Source organism: Plectropomus leopardus, chromosome 5, assembly GCF_008729295.1.
Source record: "Plectropomus leopardus isolate mb chromosome 5, YSFRI_Pleo_2.0, whole genome shotgun sequence".
Lineage (NCBI taxonomy): Eukaryota > Metazoa > Chordata > Actinopteri > Perciformes > Serranidae > Plectropomus > Plectropomus leopardus.
Genome location: NC_056467.1, coordinates 15,423,335 through 15,449,291, shown reverse-complemented (window position 1 = coordinate 15,449,291; position 25,957 = coordinate 15,423,335). Strand labels below are relative to the sequence as shown.

The window sequence follows — 25,957 nt, the reverse complement described above, 5'->3', positions numbered from 1 at the left end:
CCTTTACCTAGCTGATGTTAGCATTTATTAGCAAAAGTACAACCTTGCAGAGCAGCCAGAGTGGCTGTACTCTTGTTAACTCAGAGTGTTCCCTTTTGCACAGTCAGTAAAGATAGCATAACTAGTACTGTTGACAGCTATTTATTCATGACGACAGCGCCTGAGTGTAGTGGGTTACAGGGAATGTAAGAATAAGATGTGCAGGCTTTAAATAGTCAGTATTTTCAGAGATATCCATTTAGACAATCACGCACTAACCCCGGTCTTGCTTCTCTTTCCTTAGGCCTTTGGATCCATCTCCCCAGGCCATCTTTTCTTTTCCAGCCCATCTCCAGTCACCACAATGTATCTTCAAGTTGAGTCTTAACAAATCACAGCACACCACATAGAGGTAAGGCAAGGATTCCTAGACACGCACAGCTTTTACACTGTTATTTTTGATTCCATAGGAATTGAAGTGCTCATTGAAGGATCCAAAATGGACACTGCTGGGAACTGTGACAGTGAGCCTGCTTAGTTTCCTTTTAATGACACCTGAAACATACATAACAGTTATTGCGAATCTAGTTTAATAACATTTTAATGACCCCCTTTAGGAAAGTATAGTGCATTACATAATGTTCAGATTTATGTCATTAAAGTACACTCAAACTATGCTTTCCTTATACTAACCAACTATAAGCATGTGTTAAATTACAGGGGATAATGTTTTTCTTAGCATTTAGTTGTACATGTGTGTTACATAAATGGCATTAAGTTTTAGTAATTTAACAGGTGCAGGTAAAACACACTGTGTATGCCTGCACCTGTGTATGTGTCAGAGGGTAAAATGAATTCATGTGCCAGCCCCATACCTGTATGACTTATTCACATGTGGAGGTAAATGTGTCCTTGCTGAGTGCGTGTGTGTGTGCTGTCTCACCGTGGCTGTGTGTGTATGTCTGTTGAGCAAAATTGCTGCAGTCCAATGTGCTCTGCCTCTGTTACAGACGTATTAGCAGGGCTGTGAGAGCACAGAGGCCAGGCGGGTTTGCAGGCAGCGCGGCAGGGCAGAGATAGTGCTATTGATGCTGGATAGATGGAGGGTAGATGGATGTAAATCAAAAAGGGATACACAGTGAGAGCACTCACAAATCATCAGGGTTTTCCTGGCTCAGAATGAGGTGGAGTTTGTGCCATCCTGATCATGTGCAGATGTGTGGATGTGCACTGTGCCCTCAAGTGTCTAATTACTAGGAACTATATGATTTGGAAAAAAATACAATTATTAACATGTTGTGGCCATATTGCTGAAGGGATAGTCCGTCGTATCTATTATGTTATTAGTGATCCCAGTACTATTTGTTCTTAAAGTGTTGAAGAGTAGCAGATTAAATGATCTGACAATTTCAAAAATAATTTACAGCAAACACTTCTGAAAGACAACCTATCCTTTTTTAATTTTATTTTGATTATTTTACATCATATTCTAAATTGTTTGCTTCTATCAGTATATGCAGCAGTCTTGTACTCATTTATTGTAATGAACAGTTACCATGTCTTACAGGTGTTTGTTTGAACTCTTGTACTGGTAAGATGGGTAAAGTACGAGACATTGTTCAGACACACAAACAGAGGTGCTGCTGCCGCTTGCAACTCAATTTTTGAACTCTAACTGGCAATATCCAATTACCATTAAATGGCAGGAAAAATGTTTTTGTTCTGATTTCTTTAGTGATTTTTTGTTATGGTGGCAAAGACGTTACCAATTGAAACACTGTTTGGCAGTGCCTTTCCTGGTGCACTGTGCTAATTACGATACAGCGCAACCACATGGACGCAATGCCACAATTGCAATCACAATTGTTGAATTGTTATTTCTCAGTAGGAAAAACGGTGATTATCACTTGCCACACTTGCCTGCCGTTGTCTAAAACTTTATAATAGAGCCTCTTGGTAGGGTATTCATTCTTGCTGTAAAAATGAGACCTCAGCATTGCCTATAGCACTATTACTCCATCAAGCCTTCCTTTAGTAGGGTGGATATCGGGATGCAAAGAAACAAACTCAGAAAATCCTCTCACTTGTAATTCAGTTTGATCCACCACACTGCGATTTGCCATTTGAAATTATACCAAAGAGGACAGAACATTTTTACTGTCTTACAATTCTAGACATCTCTATGTGTATAGTGATGTTCAAGGCTGAGATTTGGCTCCCCAGCTGTCACCTGGTACAAAACTGTTATAAGCTATTTTGGAGTGAAATTTGATGTCAGAAGTATTTGACCAGGTCAGGCCGAATTTAAACCTCTATAAACCCGCTGGGTTTGTAACTGAACAGACTGTGGACAGTAGAGATTTTGGCAGTGAGCCTGTCTGAGCACAGTGTGGCTTAACCTCGAAGACCAGTGGGAACAAAGGTCAAAAACAACAAAACATTCCAGATACTGAGACCAGCGTGAGCTATCAATCAGCAGGAAAATGTGTTAAGGAAAACTATAGACCTGGAGCGGTACATTGTAGATTTATACATCAAGATATAAATCAAGAGGACTTCCACAACTGTCCAGTTAGTGCTTTGTTAGTACTGCATGGTAAATGTGTATGTTTGTTCCTAAAAAAAAAATGGAAATCATCCACCCCAGATGCTCTGTTACCTCTTTGGTTTCCGCTTTTGATCTTTTCCAGGAGCACAAAAGAGCTCAGAACTTTTTTTCTCTTTTAGAGGTGTCATCAATTTGTGACTACTGGCAGTAACCCAAAAAGCAGTCCTGAGCACAAGTCAGGCAATCAGTTAAAGCCATAACACTTCTCCAGATATTCTCTGGCAGTGTAGGTGAGCACTTCTAACCAACAGTATTTCCTGTTATATCGCCCTTTTTTAATGGCCGCATGCATTGCATTTGGACAATTTGTGGTCACGTTTTCTCTATCTTGGTCCTCAAAAACACATTTGTGCATCCGCTGTATGTGTTGAATACAGTGTTTTTAAAATATAAGTAATCACGTTATAACATGAAAAGTTTTATTATAACTATAAATATTTTCACATAATACCAAGATAAATAGTATGCTGTTATAACAACAAATGTTTCATGTTATAATGGGAAACTATCTTGTTAAAACATGAAATGATCTTCTAAAACATGAAAAAACATAATCTTGTTATAACAATAAACTTTTCACAGTATTATGTGATACAGATCTGTTTTTATGCCTATGTGCTGGAGATAGCCATTACTGGAGAGATTATGTTTTGGGGTTTTTCAGTCTGTCCATCTATTCCATTCTCGTGAAAGTTATATCTCAAGAACACTTCGGGGGAATTTCCTCATATTTGGCAAATACATCCACTTGGACTCAATGATAAACTAATTACCTTGAAGTGGTAATACATCATGGTCACTGTAAACTCGTCTGTCTCATTCTAGTGAATTTTGGTTCCTGAAGTCCACCATGAGGGAATTTCTTCAAATTTGGCACAAACGTCCAATTGGACCCCACGATGAACTGATTAGATTTTGGTGGTAAAAGGTCAATGTGACCCTGCGTTTGTCCCATTCTCATGAGAGCAATATCTAAAGAACACCATGAGGGAATTTCCTTTAAATTTGGCACAAACTTCCATGTGGACTCAAGAAGGAACACATTAGAATTTTGGTGGTCAAGGTCACTGCCACAAAACATGTTTTTGGCCATAACTCAGAAGGTCATGCATTATAAATAGATTTAAAACAAATTTCTGATAGAATAAAATTATGAAGTGTTGATATTTTGTATCCAAAAGGTCAACTTCACTGTGATATCATAATGTTCTGGTCATTGCTCAATGTCAGAATCAGAGGAGGCCTTTAGTCAGATACTGATTTGTTGACTTAATCCTGGGATACCACCTTAAAACTGTGCAGATTGTATAGATCTCTTGTGATGCCAGTAGGGAGATGTGTGTGAAGCATCCATGTTTGAACTGACTATACTGACTATAAAATGTGCAACTTGACTGGTTAACAGAGGCTTACAACAGCAAGGCAGTAATTCTAGTTCCTGTCTTGTGCAGCAGCAGAACACCGCTGTAACAAATCACTTCAAACCTTAAAGAAAAAGGATAAAGCTATTCCAAGACCATCTCTTATCTGAGCCTTTACTTTAACAAATTGCACTTTACATTATTTTCAGTTTTACATGGTCAGCTAACTGGGATTTTGTACCATGAATAACAGTTATTTATTCACTAGAAGCGTCAGCAATTTCCTTGTTAATAGAATTTTATGTGAATGCAGCACTCTCATAAGGGTCCTTTGGGTTATAACTCTTACATTGTTTAACATGAAAGCCAGTAAAGACCAACAATGTAAAGATTAAAGTTTCTTACAATATTACTCCAAATTTGTGTTACTGTACAAAAAAATACCACAAACTATCTTTTCAAATGTGAATGTATTTGGCTGTTTGTAGCTATGCTGAGGTCGAGCCGCACGCATGCTGAACAACAGTAGAGTCAGAAGACGTCCTATGCAGAGTAATTCTGCTACAGAAGCTTTCTCCAGCCAGCCTATTACAGCATATTAACTGGCTTACACACCGTTTTAGAAATGGTTTGAAAAATGATTTCATTTCAGAGGTTACAGAGCAATTTGTACCACTATCCTGTTTTCCTCTTCCTCGCAGCCTTCCCTGCCTTCCTCACACTGCTTTATTTTCTGCCAGCACCCAGGAGAAACATATGCCATGAGCAGTTTATTAAAGGGAACTAAACGGAAAAAACATTCAAGATATTTTATATTTCAGTACGTTTGTTTTTCCCTGGCTGAGAAACCAAAATAGCAACTCATCCAACTCTGACAGACGCAACTTCAGATGAGGCATTTCTGACATTCAAATAACTTTTTAAAGAGTTTACAATGAGACACAGAGTCAGACAACTAACTTCTTATCTGCCAAATAATTTTCAAGATTACTAGATATTTCTCCTTTGAACTATCTGGTATCTGTCACAATGCCGTCTATTTCTATTCCTTTATCCCCTTGTGAAATCTTCATAGATTACACATCTGAATTGAATAAAGTATGCAGCGTGGTATCGGAGACATTTCAGCTTATCTAAGATTAGTTATCTCAGTAATTGAAGGGGACAGATGTGAGAGAATCGGATATTTGAAGTCTACATCTCTAGAACTAAAGATGCACAGGTTCACAAAGCCTAGAAAGACTGGAGTAGGTCACAATGATTCCTTTGAATATGTGTGTGTGTGAGATTATTTCTGTAATTGCATTGTGATTCTATGTGCAGTTTAGGTGTTGTCACATTAGTGAATACGTACAGTGTTACCTATTGGTTTGTGGTTCCTCAATTATCTGTTGTCCAGCTGCAATGATTGGATTTGTATGTGTCAGAAGATCCTCATTCCTATATCTTTACCATCAGTATTGCACCATCGCCTAATTAAGGGTTAGAAAAGTGAAGTGCTCAAGTCAACATATTAAGTCAAGTGTTGCTGATTTAACGTAATAAGTTGACATTTCCCTGTGAGAAACATATTCACTTGTTCTGATTCACTGCCATCTAATTTGGGATCCTGCACACCTGCCTCTAATTAACAAGGAGGTGTGTGGGTGCTGCAGTCTGTTGTGTTTTTTTTTTCTAGCTTTTGTTCACACATACACAGACACGCACACTCTGTATTTATCTGACAATTCTCAGTCATCCAGGTAATTGCTAGCATAACGTGGTCAACTTAACCCTTTCATGCATGAATTATCAAATGTATTGAGATTTTTTCAGATTTTCAACCAATATGACACTTTTTGTCAAACCCACCTGTCACAGCAAATGCCAGTTAAATTTACATGTGATGCATTGGAACACATTAATTGTTAACTAAATATAAAAAAGTGGTAACAGGAAAATGGAGAATTATGTGAATTACTAGAGGCCTCTGCCTTTAATGTCATTGCATAAGCTTTAGCAACACATTTCAAAGCACTATCCATTTAGAGGTGGTAAAATGTTGTTGTTGTTGTTGTTTCTGTGATGAAAATGTCTGGACTTTTTCGGTTTTTTTTGTTGCTATTGCTGACAGACAGACAGCTAACATGGTGCTCACTGCCCATCATCTGGTCTCCAGCTAACAGTGATAACACAGTTAATTATCCTACAAGAGGTTTGCGGCTCATAATTAAGATGTTTACTCACTGGGACAACCAGGGGGACACCGGAGGGTGGGTACAATATTTCCACAGCAACACTTTTGGGTCAGAACAGCATTACTAGCTTTAATTGCCAAATGAGCGGTGCTGCTAGCTAACTTCCAGCAGACGTGGTTGGTGCGCAGTGCAGTGAACCATGAGAAGCAAAATAAACCTATAGACCTATGTGCCTAACTCGTTAAAATATTCTTGGCAGTTAACCAATTAATGGTTGACCACTAACATTTCAAACCCAAACATAAAGGAGCACAATATAATGCATAACACGTCCAAATTGCAACTGACCACAATAATTGCAGCTTAGGTCTGTTTATGTAATGTCCCCCTACATTTCAGAAGAAGAAAACTTAGAGTTTGACCAGTTGTAGGTGTATGGAGGAGCAGCGAACAAGGCATTTGAGCATTTCTGCAAGTCTGCTTCTGCCTGTGCGCTTTGGTAACGGGCCAAATGTGGTGCCTTTTTTTTGCCATTCACAAAACTGTAATTGTGTTTGTGAAAACATGCCGGATTCAATTTTGTTTAGAGCACGCAGCTGGTCTTACAGTGCTGTTCATTCACGTGTCTCTTACACTATCAGTGTGTGATGTCAATTACCCAAACAGGTCAAATGTTAAAAACACTGCATCAATCAGTAGAACTGGTGAAGCCTCTTGTATCTCTGCACATCTTAATGAGTACAAGATAGTTACGTCGAAGTTTAATGATGACCTTTCTGCTCTATTTTCGATGCACCAAGTATGTGGGGCCTTGTTTTAAAAAGGATAAAAATAAAGATAGGGTTGAAATGTCAGCATAATTTCTGTTCAATTCCCTGCCTGTCCAGCCTTAGACATAAACCAAAAATAAGGAGAGTCTTCCAGCTCTGGCTTCTAACACACTGAGACACTGTATGCATCAGTAGATATTGCTCATTTATCATTGTTACAGTTACTTTTAGAGCAAACTATTTTAAAATGTTTAGTCTGTCAGCATTGCTTAATTAATATTATGATGCATTAAGGGGGTGCAGTTTATTTTTTATAATTTTGTTTTATTTAAAAGCAATTTTCAATATTTGCAAATGTCAGAATAAGTCAAGATTAATGACCACACTATAGAATTCCTTGTAAAAATAGTTTTCACAACATAATCATGATATAATTATGCTGTTTGCCCCACTATAATTGAAGACCATGCTTGTCAGTGAAAAATTAGTTTGTGTAGGAAGAAACACATGCATCTCTACTTACTGCTTATGGCATTTTGAGGACATTGCCTGTCTCACTTTGTTATTCACGAAGCTCAAAAACTGTCTAAGTATGTTATCTAAACTCTTGATCTAGAAGTTGTCAAAGACATAAACATTCTAGCAACTTAAGTTGTTTTACTCTGCGACGCAGAAAGCACAACAAACTGACTGTAGTTCCTAAATGCATCTTCCCTTTGCTGTCTCAACCTATATCATACGATTGAATCTTAATGATCTCTTGGTAAATACAAAGGTGTTCACTTGTAGGTTTCAGGGGGTGCACATAGTAATATATTTGCAACTGTGGGTATGTTTTTCATTGCAATTTGTACATTCATAAATGGGAAATGTTTTGTTATATTATATAAAGTAAAATTCTTTCAAAAAATTCTGCTCGTCTGAAAACCCATATTGCAAACTTGTAATTTAGACAGTTCTAGAAAAAAACAGCTCAGAACAGAGCTGTCAAACCATATCGATCTTGAGTGAGTGTCTGTGTATGCTATAAATATTTGTTTACCTCCTCTTTTAATAATATTGGGTTCTACTGTCATTAGACTTGTCATTAGAGTTTCAGGCATGAGGTATACAGTGGCTGCATTATATCACCTATACATGAAAACTGTTGTTGCCATTCGCTAGACAATACAGAGCATTTGCCAAAAGAAGTTTATAGTAATAACTGTTACTTTATTCACGCTAATCACTAAAGCCATAAAGGGATACATAAGAATTAGCTGTACATGATAAGGTTAACCTTTTTTTTGTTGTTGTTGTTACATATTTTATACATATTTTTCAACACTGACCGTAATCTGGTTGCCAAACGCAGATGTCATAAAAGTGAGAGTTTTAAAAAAAGTTTTAATGGAACATAATTCAAGGTTGAAAAAAAAGATGCTAGTAATGGGAAAAAAAAAACATTTAAAAAATCATGATTGTAATTAAAAATGAAAGATAGGAAATGGCATATGTGAAAGTTCCAAAATGGCAAGAAAAAAAAGGTGGGACATAATTAGATAGCACAGAAGAAAAAATGAGCATGTTCAGTGAACACGAATGTCCTAATATTCTCTGATTCCAATTGTACTGTTGTCTCTATGTTTGACAGTGATTTTATTAGACCACACATTTCCCTTGGGCAGATTGCATCTGCAGCTGGATGCTCTTGATCTCAGCTGGTTCAAGGGGAAACATCTTGAGGAAGGGATATCATCCTTGGGACATTTGTGAAGCATTTTTCATCCTTCATTAAATTGAAGGAGAAGTTGCACTGGTGTAATGTCACTTAAGCGGACCCAAGTACAGTGAACACCACATGCATAATTTCTGAATTCAAAACACATTACATTTCCTGTCTTTGTTTGGGTTGATCCAAAGCCCTCTCCCAGAGTAGGCAGATTAACATTAACTGAAATAGCCACAGACTAAATGACTAGATAACTCTGTCAATGTGCAGTATAAACTGTAGTAGAGGGAGCTTGGCGTTGGCTGAGCAGGTGAGCCACATTATAATGTTTATCAGTCAAAGTAAACTATTGATAGTCCACAAAAGAGGTATTTCTGCGCACCAACACAAATGTTGTTGAACGCCCAGGGCAGCCAAAGATTCAGCACCCTGGACAGCGTTCGTGACAAGTGGAGCTCTAGAATGGAGGATATGGAAACTAGTGGACAAAACTATGCCAACTGAGATCTTTTTATTTTTTTAAGATTAGTTTTTGGGCTTTTTGGGCCTTTATTATAGTGCAGTTACAGAATGACAGGAAAGGGGAAGAGAGAATGGGGATGACATGCAGCAAAGGACCGCAAGCCGGATTCAAATCCGAGCTGCTGCAAAGGACTCAGCCTACATGGGGTGCATGCTTTACTCACTGAGCTAGAGGCCGCCAAAACTAAAATCAGTTTGATTTTTTTTAAAAAACTGATGAGTGACTAGGCTTAATAAAGATGCTTGCAATTATATGAGAATATACTCAACCTTATGGTTAGATAACTTGCTCTAACATTATCAGTCACATTGAATATAAAACACATTTTTGACTGTGAGAAAGAACAGGACAGTCTTAGCTTTCTAATGATATCCACGTTGTATTTGTACGCCAAATATTAATTGAAATACTTCAATTTGTAAAATGACTGTTACCAAGCCATGGTTTTCAGAAAAAAGTCTGCAGTATGGTGGCCACAAAAATACATGACAGGGCCCTTTTAAATTGGGAGTGCATGCTGTACTTCAGGGGCTGTCCTGAGGTGAAAACCAACAAAAAATATTTTGGACACTTTTACTTTGTAGTCAGCAAGGTAACAAAAAAAACAATCCCTAAAACACTGTGAAGGAAGATGAGAAACTATTGTTTATATTGAAAGTACTGCATTGCATTTGACAAATAAAGTTAACGTACACAATTACCAATGGACTTCACATGACAACATTCACAACTGGATTAATTTTTATAGAAAATCCCTTTCATAATTTTGATAATTGGACCCTTTTGAACTAAACTATTATAAATACTCAAGATATCGACACATATTTGGATTTTATAAGTGCTTCAAAAGAAGAGAGTAGGCTTCTTTTTTTTAATCTCTCTTGATTACCATGCTGACCAATCTGAATGAATTACACCCTGGGCCTCAAAACTGAATTGTAGAGAATCTAACCAAACTAGTAGCATGTCCATAATTACAAAAGATATAAAAATCGAATGACATATTTTGATGCCCGATGCTAAGCTGCTCAAGCAGGTCATCAGTGTCACCCGGTGGATTTTAAGCGGTTTTACTGTTCTGAAAGCCAAGATTTTGTTTATTTGAGCTGACACAAAAACCTTATCCTGACCCTTCCTTGTTATCAAACGTTACACTCACAATTTCAGGAGACATAGGGGGAGAAGCGCTAAGTAGGACCAGAGTGAGGTTAACAAGTTTTTGTTGCTAGCTTGTTATCATGCTTTTATAAAGCTCCAAAACTGTATTCACCGCCTGAATTTGGCAATAGGAGTTTCATATTCTAAAAGCCAAGACATCTTTTTCTAAATCAAACAAAACCACAAAATGATCAATGATCGCAATGTCGATAAAAATCCATGTTTATCTCACAATGCACTGTTAACTGACTTTGATAGAACACGCCACAAATAGCAGATAAAGGGATGAGACCCATCTGAAAAGGTCTGAGCAGAAAATGGATTGACCATGTTTGGTTATAAGTTGTAAAGCTTTAATTTTGGAAACCTGGGTCTGCGTTGCAGTTTTACTATATATACACCGACCTATCCTGCACGCCAACAAGAGTGTCTGAGTTTCTGTTCTTCTCTCATCCTGCTGTGCGTTTATTCTGCTCTATCCAGCCACAGTCTGTCTAACACAAACCCATCTATCCAGATGTGTGCCAGTCTACCCCACTGAGCTGTGACCTTCACTCAATGCCATCTTCAGGCATGTCCTGCCTTCCACCCTTGTACATTCCCATAGGTGTGAATAAACAACATGCCAGTACATATCATGGCAAAGGTAAATAACTTAATAGATTTCCCACCCGAGGATCCTAGATAAATAGAGAATCTAAATATTCTATTGAAGCAGAGAACCATGACAGCCATGTAATTCCCTAAGCTGCCTCTGAAAGCCATAATATTCATATTCCTTCATAGCAATAAAACCGTATTACCATATGAAGGCCATAGGATAATATTATTATCAGCCAGCTCACTGTGTGTGCCTCTCCAGTGGCAGGGATCAGTTCAAAGCACAGCCCAAAGCACGAGTGCATGTGTGTGTGTGAGCGAGAAAGATATTGTGTGCATGTGTCTATATGCGTGTGTGTGTGTGTGTATGTGTGTTGACTGAGTGTGTGTGATCAGTTCCCTGAAGCGACAGCTGCACGCCGAGTTCCTGAATGGAGAAAGCTTCTCTGTGATGACTACCAAGTGGCGCACACGTCTCTGCAATCTCTTTTCTCCTCTCATTTCTCCTTCTTTTACCTCCCTGTCCTTTATTTCCCTCTTGTGATCAGCTTCTTATTTCCCCTTATTCCTGTTGGCCTCTCCTCTCCTACCCTCTCTCACCTTATCTGCACCTTCTCAGGCTTTCTTCTCCCATCTACTTTTCTGTTTTTCTGTAATATTATTACTCCCCAATCACCATAATCACCAAATCAGAACTACTTGTTTCTGCTCTCTGCAAAATGAAATGCTTCTGTCATTACTAAATCCTGTAGAAAACCTTGAATGAGGGCATAAGAAAGGGGAGAAGGAGGGAAAGAAAGAAGGAGGAAAGGATGGAAAAAGCCTGAAAGCAATCAAGGAAGGGTAAAAAACATAAAAAAAGAGAAGTGAAAGATGGAAGGAAGAATGAAAGGGGATTAATGAAGAAACAATTAAGGAGAAGGAAAGGAAGTAAGGATGTAGGGAAACCTGATGAAAAGAAAGGCTCTATATTTAGTAGTATTTCAGATTGGGAAGCGTTTGATGTCAGAGCCCCATTAGCTACAGTAGTGAGTATTTGGAGAGATGTTGCTGTATAGACAAAATGTGTGTGTGTGTGTGTGTGTGTGTGTGTGTGTGTAAGCGAGACAGAGATAGATGGAGGGGAGCAGGAGAGAAATCCATGTATCGCATGCTTCATGCTTCTTTGCCTTGTGAGCCTCAAGGCCACAGCATCGGAAACCTGCTTATGGCCGGTTCAGACCTGACGAAAGCTCACATATAAAGGTGAAAACACATTTTCACACAGCTTGGAAGACTGCTGCATTTGTTGTCTTTTTCATTTTCCATGCCTTTATTATAATCAACATGCTAACGTCAGCTCTTCAAAGTTTATCATTTATCAAGGTCAACTTGGCTGTGCTTCTTCCAGCATATCAAACAGCTGATGATCAAACAGCTCTTAGGTCTTCATATTCCCTTGACTGCCTTGGTTGATCTTACAGTGCAGTCATGTCGATACTCTTGCTGTCCTTCTCCATATAGTTTGCTGTTGTTTCTGCATGCTATGATTACTTCTCTGGTACTTGTCCTAACATTAAATTCTGGAAACAGAATCTTGACAGTGCAATAGCACAGAGAGAGAGACCTTAGAGGGAAAGCTGCGAGAACTGCTGGAAATTTGAACACTGAAGGCATTGATAGCCTATTACTCATTCGAATGCGTTCTCATCTGACGCCGTCCAGCCCTGTTTTGTTTGGGCGTGGAAGGTGGCTTTTGGCATCACGCTCGTACGCCAAAAGCACTGACAGAGTGGATGTATTTGATGAGTCCGGAGTGAGAACAGGCTGGAGATTCTGAATTTTATTACAACTTCAGTAATATCTTCTGTCTTACATTCGACACACAGCACCAAGTCAGCTCACTTACTGGTGCAGCAGCTCCAGTTTCCTTCTTTGCTATGTACGAAACAGCAGCCTGTAGCGATGATAGGCTATTACTCGTCATGTGTAACCATTCAGATAGTGCTGTGGGCGGGACATCGTGCTGTGGGTGGGACATTGAGGGAGGCTTTAAAGTGGTGACTGCAGACAGGTTATATCAGAGCCAAAGTAACATTTTTCAAAGAATTTATTATATTGGTTTGGGAAAAAAAGTGATGACAATGATAAAGTCATTTCCATGTTAGTACCTCATCACAATATAGGTGTAAACGATTAGCGTTTGAGCCCTAGCTGACTCTACCCCTCCCTTAGCTTATTGGCATAAACACAAATGCACGCCTTCACACACACACACGCACGCACACTCAAGGGACCTCCATGCCAAATTCCAGCCTTCTAAGGCAAACATTATGGCCACCAACAGATGGAAACTCTTTTTTGGGACCAACCACCTTGTCACAGCTAAAAATGCATATCATCTTGGGTAGCAAATTGGCAGCAAATAAATGCTAACTTTACCAACATTTCATTACCTATAATAAGCTAATTTTAGAATATCAAAGCAGAATTAGAAAAGTAAGCTAAAAGTAAAAGAGAAAAAAAAATAGGTAGACAAAAACAGACAGAGTGTTGGAACTAGACACAACAACAGGCAGAGCTGTATGCTACACAGCTATAAAAATAGAATTATTGATGTTTGGAGCTGACAATTATATCATACAGAACTGTAGAGAATGAGATGGAGGCTGTCAGTTGTTAGTTCTGTTTGAGGGACTGAAGACGGGTGACATGAAGCTACTGTATCCCTTCATCAGAGCAGAAAAACTGAGAAGATGTAACAGCAATGGCCCCAATTAGACAGAGGAATGATGAGAGAGATGCACAGTTTGTGAATGCAGCATGTAAGAGAAGAGACAAGGCAGCAGGGACACGTATGTCAATGTGTGTGGTTAGCAATACAGTCAACCAGAGGCCGTGGTTAGTATTACAATGGAGTGCAGCGCGACAAGCATTGATGCACTGTGCCTGCAGCCGCAATCACCTCATTATCTACTGTACTGACAGGGAGAGGGCAGAGCGTTTGAAAGAAGATACAGAGAGGGACAGAGCGACAGAACACAAACAGAAAAAGAGAGGATGACAATGACAGAAAAGGAGAGCGAGATTAATAGAACGAAAGAAACAGAATTGGAGACAGAGTGTGAAACAGCAAGAAAGAGAAGAAAATAGAGATAGGAGAGGAGAGCGAAGGAGTCATGTAACAAAAGAGCCATTAGCAAATGTCTTTTTCGCTCCTCTGCTCAGATCTCTGAAAGGCAGCGTGTCTCTCTCTGTGCGTGTGTGTGTGTGTGTGTGTGTGTGTGTGTGTGTGGCTCAGATCCCAGTGGTGTATCAGTTCCACATTGCAGATGAGGGTTTGTCTGGGCAACTGTGTGTATCAGCACCTGTGTACCTATGTGGACATGTGTATTTGTCGTGCCGCTTTGTGCGTATTTGCAGCAGAGCCAACTTTGGTCGCTGAGCTGGAAAGAGATTTTGATGACCGTGTATGCGGAGAGATGGACTAAAACTGTGACCTTCTAATCGACAACATAATAACATTGACTTTGACATGACTATGCGCCCCTTAAAATTGCCAACACAACCACCAACAGCATCACACAGTGGCAAATACAAATGCAATACCACTAATATTTTTGACAAAACACAATCTCATCCCAAGTTGTCACATTTTGCCACTTTCTCAGTGGACTTCTATGTCTACATATTATGCTGTAGGTATCCTGCAGCAAAAAAAAACCATCTATGTAAACAAAAGCACATGCTTATGTTTAGGTAACATCCACATGTGGCTATGATTAGGCAACAAAAACATGTAGTTAGGTTTAGGAAAAAACATCATGGTTTGGCTTGACATTTATATGTAAAGCGAACATCAGGCTCCTGGGTCAAAGTCCAGGGTTTGTTGGACCCATCCAGCACCTCTGTTGCCGCCCTGTAAGGATCCCCGCACTCCTTATATTACATTGTTACTGGCAGCGTTTCTACCTGATGCTGTCCAGAAGCATTTCATACAGTCGCAACAGGCTCTGTTTGACTGCATCATTACCTTACACCGCCAGTCTATGTATAATGTGGTTGTGCCAGATGGTGTCCAGCAGACCAGCGGCAAATCATTTTGCCGTGAAAGTTGGCTTTTGGCATGTATCTTACATTGAAATCACTGACAAAGTAGCGTTATATGATGACTTCAGAATGACAACGGGCTGGAGGAACCTAACAGTCTGATTTTATTTTCTGACTGTACAGCTGTCCCAAGGGTTGCCTTGAATTTCCATTTTTCAGTGTAAATCACTGGCCATTTCAATTTTTTGAAAGCTAAGTCCTTGTTATGAAAAACTACATAATCTATTCTGTTTACTTACATTGCTTGCCAGCAAAGCCTGGTATTTTGGGCTGACAGTATAACACACTCTTCCCTCAAATTTGACTGGAAGAGACTGCCAACAAGGGCTGCATATGGCTAAGAAATGATCAACTTTTCTAAGCCAGTTTTCTTATGTCTGCATCACTTTACATGTTCAGTTCTTCAGGAGCTCCTCTTGAGCTCCTTCATCACGTTCTCCTCAAGGCTCATAATAATTGGCTTGCTCTGACATGTGCGCCATGTGCCCAGAAATGTTTAACTTTATAGAATTTATTTATTTGGGTGCGCTTTGAAAAGCTAATGCAACTTCTTGCATTGTGCAGTTGTGTTAAAGCATCCCTGCAATTGAGGAGAGCAGAAGGTTTGGTTTAATGGGCTAGGGCCCAGTGCCAATTCAAACTCTCCCAAAAAAAAAAAAAAAAACATGGAAATTTATATTCAACCTTTCATACCAATGCAGAGCAGTGACAGAGCAGTGTTAAATCCATGCTGAAAGCAATGTTGCATTTCTAGGTTGGATAAAGCCTGTGCACCCATTCATATTAATGTGAAACATGGATTTCTTTATGGGTCACTGTGTCTGCCGACATGGGAGATATGTCTATTCACAGGTGTACACAATGAAACAAAGTCAATGAGGTTATGGCAGAGTGTGGAGGTTAAACACAAAGGGCAGGTTCAGATCATAGAAAGTAGTTCAAAGGAGAGGGGGCCAATTAGTTGCTTATCCTCACTTTCAAAATAAAACCTCACATTTACATACAGCCTTTGCAAGATATTGGAATCCGTTTAACTGCCATAATGCTCAACTTGTGTAACACATTTAAGATTTATTTTTCAAGTTATCAATATGGAAAGACTAAAAATTGGACTGAAGAGGTGAGGAGAGATTATACAACACTGTTTCTGAGGTTATAGCTAAGGCAGCTGCTGCCCTGGCAAGAACAAGAACAAGCACATACCTTTCCCATTGATTTCCAAAGGTGAACAGTACACCTCATAGGCTATAAAAATACTGATCCCCACAGAGATAGTGTCTGCTCTCTCTCCGTCCTCCACGGGAAGGTCAGGGTCAGCTACAGAATAGCATCACTGGAGCCAAGAGGGATTCAGTTTCTTGTTTTAGGACACTTTGGCAGGGCAGATCCTTGCTGGCACAGGGGCTTGTAGCCCTGCCCTTGTGTGTGCGTCTGATTGTGGAACAGACTGTCCATCGGAAAGATCAAATAGGGGCTTACCAAAGATTTATGGTGGGTTTCTCCAGGAGCACGGTGAAATTTAGTTTGATTTGCCTCAACGTCTAGACTCCTCCCACTACAGAATCACACAAAAGCACTCAGTGCACTTGAAAGGCAAACAGAAGTCTCTTAATTTCATGGATAAAAATTATTCATCAAGCTTTGTCTGAATTGCCTGCGTAACTGTCTGCTTAAATAGATCAAGAACGACAGGTAGCTTATTTAAAACACAATTTTAGTGGTTCATTACAAGCATTTGGTGCAAGCCAAAGGTGAGCATTTTGTGACTGACACAATGTTGATGCGCATCAGACCAAATCCAAACAGGGTAAAGAGTCACAATCCATAAGTACATAACAGCTGACAAATTATATTTGGAAAAAACAACCAAGGCCGTTTTATGTATTACTTTTCAGAATATGAATACACCCTGTCTAACCCTAACCCAAAAAACATAAGGTTGTACATGATGTAGTAACTTATACAGTAACATATTAGGGAAAAAAAGAGATTATATTTTCATACGCTAGTCGAATCATTTAATTTTGACAGGCTTCTATTTGCACTGATTTTAAAACAGAACTTCTAACAAACAATAGATTGCTATGACACAAAACAATTATTTTAGCTGCATTTTAATTGTGCAAGTTTATTTTATCCCCTCAGTGATGGCTGACAGCGTGACTGATTTTTTTCACTCTTAATCCATTGTTGCAGCTCATCATAACATGAAACACTTATATAAAAAAAAAAGATTATCTTTTATCAGAAAAAAAATCCATTCTGTTAATTGGCTCCTGCCATTATAAATGCCATGTTTCTCTCAAATAGACCACACTAGTCTTTAACTACTTTTCCACTCTTTACTTTGATTGCAGAAACTGTCTGGCATTACTTTTAAGTGATTTTATGTTGCTTTTTATGTTGATTTTATGTTTCTTCATCATCCAACTAATTAGCCAAAAATATCCACTCTTTACTCTACATACCTCCCCACACCTCCCGTCCCCGTCTGGCTACTATTTTCACCCAGGGGACATTGTATGCACTTGAGAAAAACACTGCTAGTGCCTTATTTTTTTATGTAACCTACATTTCAGCCATATTACACGGTCTTGTCATCAGTTGTCATGGAGAAGGTTTTATTGACATGTGGCTGTTACATCACTTTTAGATGGCATATTGTGGATGAGTTGACCTTGATTTAGCCTTTTTTTTGTCAAACTGTTATTTTTCTATGTCAAGAATGAACTTTTATGTTAAGTAATTATCTTGAGTTGAAAGACTAACAGTGTAGTACTGGAGAACTATATTTCTCAGGAGTCTGCTGATATTGATGATATTTTAAGCTGTGTTACAACAGGCTGATTTACCATGAAGAGAGTGTGCAGAATCAAATTGAGGGTTGGCAATTGCTATACTGTCAGTAAATTGCGCTGATTCAGTTTTGTTGTGGTCTGGTGGTTGCCTCCTCCCCATATTTTACTGTACTTCATCACATCATTTTTATTTTTGGTTTAATACTTTTCATGAAAGCTGTAAATGGACTGCTGCTTAATTCCCACAGATTTGGATTTTGGTGAAATAAAACGAAAAGAAAAAAAAAGATGCATTATGTGTGATGTGGGACTCTGGAGAGAGTCTAGATGCACTTTGGGGTTTGCCCAATTATGAGGAATGTAAAAACTATACAGATGGTTGTATTTAATAATTATTTTCTGTTTAATGGATCCATGGTAAAACATCTCACTCTTTCTGAATGTAAAATTATCTCAATAGGTTTGTTTTTACGATAATTCAGGGATACTTGGATGCAATGTGTATCATGGACAAGAATAAACTGTGGGCCATTACACTGTTACTGCAATCTTTATGCAACACAAGCAAAGTCACTCTCTTTCTCTCTCTGTCTCCAAATCCATCTCTCTATCTCTCTCTCTCTAGCTCTCGCTCGCTCTCTCTCCCACATTCACCCTCTCTGACGGCAACACTCCAGATTCATTACTTGCGAGATCTCCAGACCAATCTTGCACTTTCTCACAGCCCCCATACACACAATCTCACTACACCCCCACAACCATAACACACACACTCTCTTCCCACCTCCTCACTGTTACCATCATGTGTCATTGGCTGTTGCTAAGTTACAGGCCCCCACCAAGTTTTTTTTTGTGGCCAATAAAAGCTTTGCCTTCACCACTGGTTTTGACAGATACCCTATTCTGTAGGAGCACTTTGTTCTTGCTTTAGCTTTATCTCTGTTCATTGCTTTGCCTTGCTATGGTCACCTGTCCATTCACTTGCTTCCATGCATTTTCATGCCTTTATTTATTTATTCATTTATTTATTTGGCTCCCAGTCTCGCTCCCTCTTTAGCTTCTTCTCCCCAGCCTCCATTCAGGGAATAGAATATAATGAGCTATAATTACTGAGGAAGTAAGAGACACAGAGAGTAGATCTAGTGTAGGTTTGCTTTAGTGACAGCTGACATATTGATGATGTGAAAGTGGAAAGTGTACAGATCTGTGTCACCATTAATCACTACAGCATTATACAAAGATTAAGCTGCAGCACAGCTTTGTACACTTATGGTTACATATGCACACAGACACACAAGCACGCACTAACATAAACCAACACACATGAACTGTGTGTGTGTGTGTGCGTGCGTGCGTGCGTGCCTGCGTGCCTGCGTGCAAGTGGCTATACAGTATGTGTGTGTATGCAGCAGATGGATGGTGCTGCTTTCGAGGTCGTTAATAACCCAGTGTTCTCGCAAGAGTAGACTCTGCAGAAATAGATGGGGCACACATACTGTACACACACACACACACACACACACACACACACACACACACACACACACACACACACACACACACACACACACACACACACACGCGCACACGCACATGCACGTATGCATGCAGTCCATACAGCTATTTTCATGTGCACACAACAACAACAGACACATAAGCGAGCACTTATGTATAGCAGCAAGCAAGCCCTTAAAGACACACTTGCATACAGTAAAGACAGGACCACATGTTCCATACATCTACACGTAGATTTATGCATACACACAAAAATGTATGTAACACACACACACACAAGATTCGGGGTATATATACATAAACGCAGCTGCATGTGCATATTCCAAGACCCAAATGTGAGAATTAGTAGCGCATAAACACATGCACATATGGACATATGCACATATAAGGATGTTCATGCTCTTGCGCAGAAACAGTAAATTATACACAAAAGACACTCTGCAGTGGTTCTGCAAGAAAGCTGACAGGGTGATCCATCTCCATTGTGAGGTGCAGTGTACTCTGGGAAAGCAGGCTGGACACTGCATAACTGAGGGTCCAGAAACAAGCACACGCACACATGCACACACACATGGGCACACATAATGTGCTACAACATAAACACAGCAACACACACACACCACAGACACTCACACACCCAGACATGGATAAATTGTTGGTACTGAGTGCAAAGATCACATTGTGGGCTATTTCCAATAATAATTTAATGAATGATGGTGCACAGAGTCAGGCGGCTGCTGGTATAGCAGGTAATATATAATATAGGTATTCCATCAACAACTACTGAGCCAGAAGAGCACTGCATCTATGTTAATGGCCACTACATCTGATTTATTATGTAATGAATGTGGATTTTAAAAGCAAATCATCTGTTTTTATAGAAAAGGTTTATCAAATTCAGGTTTTAAGACATTAGTATTCCTGCAGTGTTTGACGGGAAAAAAACTTGGATCTAAAAATCTAATCACTGCAAAAGTAATTATTGCTCACAACTTCATAGTCTTTCAGGTGCAAATCCCAATATTGTCTCTAGTTGTGTCCATTCAATTGTCAAGCAAATTTTAAGCAAACTTCCAAACTGATGCAAAAAAGAAACCCGATTTTGATGTATTTCTAATAAATGGTTTGAGAGCAAACAATAAAGGCTCAAGGCAAAGTGTAGTTTTGCCAGAATTTGGCGGTAGGCTTCCATTTACGCATGGCTGTAAACTCCTGGTTAACAGAATGAAATAAGTGGAGGTTGCAAACTGCAAAGAAAACAAGTCACCTTTGCCATCTAACCCATCTATGAGAGAAAAATTAAGAGTTCTTGAGGAATTTGTTTTAATAGTGCAAGTTTTAACCATATTGCATGCTGTCCTGAGACAAAGACAAATTATTGCAAGAATAGACAGTGGAAACAGCTGATTAGTTATGCCAGTTAAATGTTTGCTATATCTGAACTTATTTGGACCTGTCTCTCTCTCATTTAGAGCATCATTTTCAATAAAAGGCAAAACCAACCACAAGTGAGCATGGAAACCTTATTGCACAAGCGAGGAAGTTAATGATTTTTTTTTTTTTTTCATTTCGGTACAGCTTCTTTAATGCGATACTTTAAAATGCACTTAAACGCATGTTTATGTGAACAGAGTTGGTAAAAGGTTGCATGTGGAGGCACTCATTGTTGTCAGCTGTGGCATTCTTTGCTGGGTGAGCAAAGTCTAATATCATCTTGGGAAAATGTCATGTTACATCAAACAAGCTGTGTTGTGTTCACATTCTGCATTTGCATTCTAGGTTTACATGATATACACCAGTATATTGTTACTACAAACAGTACATCATTTTTCTAGGAGTAGAGATCTACTTCAGTGGGAGTGAAGCTTCCTGATTGGGAGATCAAAGGTTGCTAGTTGGAGTAAAATTCATCACCAAAGGCCCTCGCAGTAAATTAGATTCTTTTGAAATTCATGAAGCCATATGATGAATTAGTGAGGACTTGGGTGCAGGCAATACAGGCTGCAACTTAGGTGTCTTTCATTGGACAATTAAAGAAGAATATGAGACTGTATTTGCTTGCTCAGAGGTTACACTCATGCCTCACCTTGTTAGGACAAAGACAGCCAGCTCTGGGGGCAGGATCTGAGCTCGTTTTTGGATCTAGTGTTTCATCGTCTCTTTAAACAATCCAAAACTCCAGTCATTTGCCCGACATTATCTTCTCACTCGCCAATCATTGTGCTGCTTCCTTTACTTCTTTTTCCCTTTCCATTGACCCACTAGGTTTCTGTGATTATTTCTCTTATGTATTTATTTCAGCCTCTTTCTCCACCCCTCTTATAAGCTTATTTATGCGTGTGTGTGTGTGTGTGTGTGTGTGTTTGTGGTGATTTGTGTTGCTAATTGCTTGAGACAGGGCTGCAATAACACAGCTTCTTTTAAGTTATCTTAGTTTTAGTTCTTACAACTGCTAATCTGTGTGTCTGACCACTGCTAAATTCAGCTTTTTGATCTCCTTTAATGTGACCGCTGTAAACATGGTTGTTGTCTCTTGTTTTCCATTATCCTGTAAATGCATTATGTATGCAATGAAATAAAGGAGCTTTAGCTGGCTTTAGGGTGCTTTAATCACATCATGTTACTTCTGACTGAAGAGCGCAGACTTAATCACAAGAAAAGTCCACTGTAATCGAAAGGAGACTTGCTGCCTCTTCAGACGCACACTCTTAAACACTGCAGCACTGCAGTCTGCTATATTTACTATAAATACATTAGTTAAGACATCACCTTGTTTCCATTGATTGGGTGTGAAACACTAAAGAAAATTACACTGTGAGAAAGAAGCACAAGAGGCTGTCTTGAATCATTGCAGGTTGTTTGAGATTTCTCTCAGAAAATGGGTGTGTGAGGTGGTTTTTCAAAGTATGTGTTACTAATTGATGTTTTATTCAGAACCTTCCAGTCAAACTGAAGCGAAAACACCCTATACTGTTTTCATTTTCTCAAGAACAACTGTACCTATGGTTGTGTTTGAAGCACTTTATGTATCTCTTGCATTTTCTTCCCTTGACTAATGACCATTCTCTTGAAAAGAGTATATTCAAATTCCAGCGTTTTCAACACGCATAGCTATGTCGCATTCCAGACTGCTACAATATCTGCCCTGAACACATTGAAAAACACTCTGCCTGGGAGAAGCTGATTGATTCACAAATGCAAAGCGGAGATCATACTGTCAAGCAAAACAAAGAGACTGTCAGTATGTGTTTGCGCCTTACTTTGCGAAAACATAAAAACATAAACATTTGTCACTGCTGGAGACATCCCCAATGTTCTGGCAGCTTTTACAGTCATTTGTAGAAAATGAATACCAATGTAGAGCTCTCCGGTGTAATTACAGCAAAATGATGCTGGATGCATTTTGTCTGTTACCTCCAAATTTCAGACATAAAGAAACATCATATACCAAATTTTAGTGACCTGACATTTCAAACAATTATGGTGGTGGTCTGGCATTTTGGTGGGCGAATGCAACGTGCAGTCTGATTTATCAGCTGAATTTGAAGGTTCTGCTCATCTATCCCGCAAAACTTAAGAGCTTTGTCAAAACTGACTCACTTGTCACTCTCCGTGATGAATAGTTTTCCTAATTGAAATCAAGAAGTGCATGAATACAGCATGCTTAATAGAAATTTTCTCAGATTCCAACCCCTGGAGTTACTCTTTTGCATATGATTGGAATGACATGGTCTGTCAGCATGGTTTAATATAGTTTAATGAACTGCGACTCTATGTTGATGCAGCTAAAAGTGCTGAAGTAGCACAGCCTGCTGCTTACTCTCAGTCCTGTTTTCTGTTGCCGCTCTTCTCAGCACCAACTAACTGGGTCCAAAAAGGACTTATTGTGTTGCTGATTTATGAGATATAACAGAGTTTGTCAGAGGGTTCCAGTTGCATTTGCCCAAACGGCTTCATAGTGGGTTGAGTTTTGGCTCAATGTGAGGCCATAATGATTGCATATATGGCAAATAGTCTTGCATAAGCAGATCTACAGGATTTTATGCTGTGCTAGCACTGGAGAGGTTGGGCTGAAACCATCATAATTCTGACCAAATGACAATTCTTTTCTTTTATTTTTTCTTGTTATCACAACCTGTTTCTGACACTGTGCAGCATTCGTAAGCTCTGCGACTCTAAAAGTCTACTCCCTCCCTTCTTCCCTGACTCTTTGGGCATGCATAAGGGAGCCCTTATGGGGTCTTGTTTGGGTACAGCTGCCAGTGGACACCTCATCTCTGTGCCTAGGTCCAATGGGACCTCCTTGACAGGGGGTGAAAGGGTAGCTAGGGGTTAAAGGATGACCCGGCTTGCCCTCCTCTGCCGTCGCTGGGTACCCAGCTGTGTTCCAGAGACAGTGAGCCTCCCGTTCCACCTCACTTAGGCATCCGGGACCCAGGGGTGTGTGGGCCAAGTAGGGCAGCCAGCTGTGGGCCCCTCCCTCCTCCAGCAGACTACTATGCTACCAAACCGAAATTAAAAGTATTTAAGATGAAAATGTTGACGCAGTGGACTTAGTATTTTGATACTTTCATTCTTAAATTGTTCACAGAATGCAGGAAACAAAGTTCCTGAAAGACAAGTATTTCAGGAAGAGGACTCCACTTTAGTTTCAAAATTTTCCCTATTTTTGAGTTCTCAAGGTTGGCAAATGGTTAAAATGGCTAAATCCCTGCAAAAGAAAACTGCACATGGAACATTTGAGGATCTTTTAGTGTAAAAAAGGTAGCAAAAGTTTAGTGTGTATGTTGCCAACTGTGGTTCTTTCACAAACAGATCCAAAACGACTATGCAGAACTAGTGTCACATAATGACAAGGATTTTGTCAACAACCGGGCAGTGTGTTACCATCTGAGATAGGTGGCCAATGAAAGGCTGTATACCCACAGTCTCAAACCTGTGAGCCAGAGTAATTGACCCATGATTTGTCTAACATGGACATAGTTTGGGTTTTATGCCGACCAATTTAACACAGCAGTAAGCTCCATGTTAACCACTGTTTGAGTTCTAATCATGTCATATTTGATCCATTGTGTATGTCACTTAAAGGTGCAGCAGAAAAGGGCCTTGGGTAAAATAGTCATTCTCTGCCATTTGTAACATTGAACTGACCTATTATCCACATAGCAAATCCGCATAAAGGCTGCAATCAAAACCACTGTTGTCAAAAACAAGTCCAAAAACATCCAAGTCTTCTTCTAAGACTGAGCTTAAACTGTGATTTCATCATCTTTTTTCAGCAGTTTTCCAAATATCATGCACCATGAGATGAGTATGAGTACTTATCATCATATATCATACTTATCAGCATAAGTATGAGTGTGCATAAAAAAGCCAGTCACTATCAAAGCTGATTCGAACCAGGTGGAGATTCAGTGAGTTAAACAGAACTGTCAAGCACTTCCCTGCGCTAAAGATGTCTCAACAGTTAGCATTTGCAGAACATTAGATTGCCATTCAAATCATTGCCAACAACTGTAATAATCTGATCTAACTGGTAACAAGGGCAGACAGCTTGGATCTGTTTTCTCTTGTGTTATTAACTCTCCATAGCTGAGCGAGCACGGCACTGACTAATGGCGGGTGACTGATTGCTATCATCCTCACTGAATTACACAGAAAACCCATACGTTCATAATTGAATAGCCTCAAAAACACACATAGACTGGGTGCGTGGGAGAGCCAAGTGAGGTGTGTCTAAATGTTTCAAATAAAACACTTACTGTAGAGTTAAGCTGTGCACATGCAAACAGTATGAGGGGGTGAACCAAGTGAGGGACGTGTGCATTTAAAATCACCATTGGTACCAATTTTTGCAATTTTTAAATAAACACATTAAATATATATCACAATAAAACTATCATAAAAGTGAGTGAAACAGAGTATGGAGTGGCTACGAAAAGGTTAAGACTGGTGAGGAAATTCTGGAAGAAAGATGATCATGAGAAAAGAAAAGCGAGTAAAAGTGAAAGCCAGAGTTGCGGAGGACATGATTAGGAATGAGAGGAATTATAGCTGTAGGAACTATGCTTTATAAATAAAGGCTTAAGAGAGGGAGGGAAGGAAGAGGAGCTGATAGGAAGGCAGGAAGGCCAAGATGATGACAAGAAGAGGGGTGTATGATAGATGTGGTGAGGGAACAGTAATTGGTGGTGAAAGAAAATGCATTGATTTCAGAGAATGATAGACAGCCAGTAGGGTTGTCAAAAAATCAATACTCAATACTAAAGATTAATACTGGATGCAATACTCATTTGCAACTGTAGGCTATCGATACCAGCAGTGCCTCCATTCCCTCTTCATTAACACACATCTACACACACTGCTTCTCCCCTCATTAGCAGCTGAATACATTATGTATTATTATTATATATGTTATATCATACGCTCCGCTGTTTCGCCAGCTGACGCCAGGTCTTTATTAGTAATTTAGAAAAGTTAGTTAAGCTCCTGTTTCAACTTCATTGAAGTATTACACATTTATGCTAAACGTTAACCTGAACGGCAGCTCACATTAACGTTAGCTGTTTTATTATTAGCCATTCGCCGACAGCTATTAGTGTCTCTTATACTACCCTCAAGCTAATAATACAACAACCAACATTCATGCACGAGCCAGGCAGCCAACG

The 25,957-nt window shown here is 39.4% G+C and overlaps 1 protein-coding gene across 1 annotated transcript in view; it reads left to right on the top strand.

Annotated features, from left to right (window-relative positions):
- Positions 1 to 354: 354 nt before the first annotated feature.
- Positions 355 to 25,957, top strand: part of zgc:172282 (leucine-rich repeat and fibronectin type III domain-containing protein 1-like protein) — a 102,738-nt gene continuing 77,135 nt past the window's right edge. The window contains exon 1 of the mRNA XM_042486956.1: positions 355 to 391. The gene's annotated coding sequence lies outside the window, so the exon portion shown is untranslated. The remainder of the gene's footprint in view (positions 392 to 25,957) is intronic.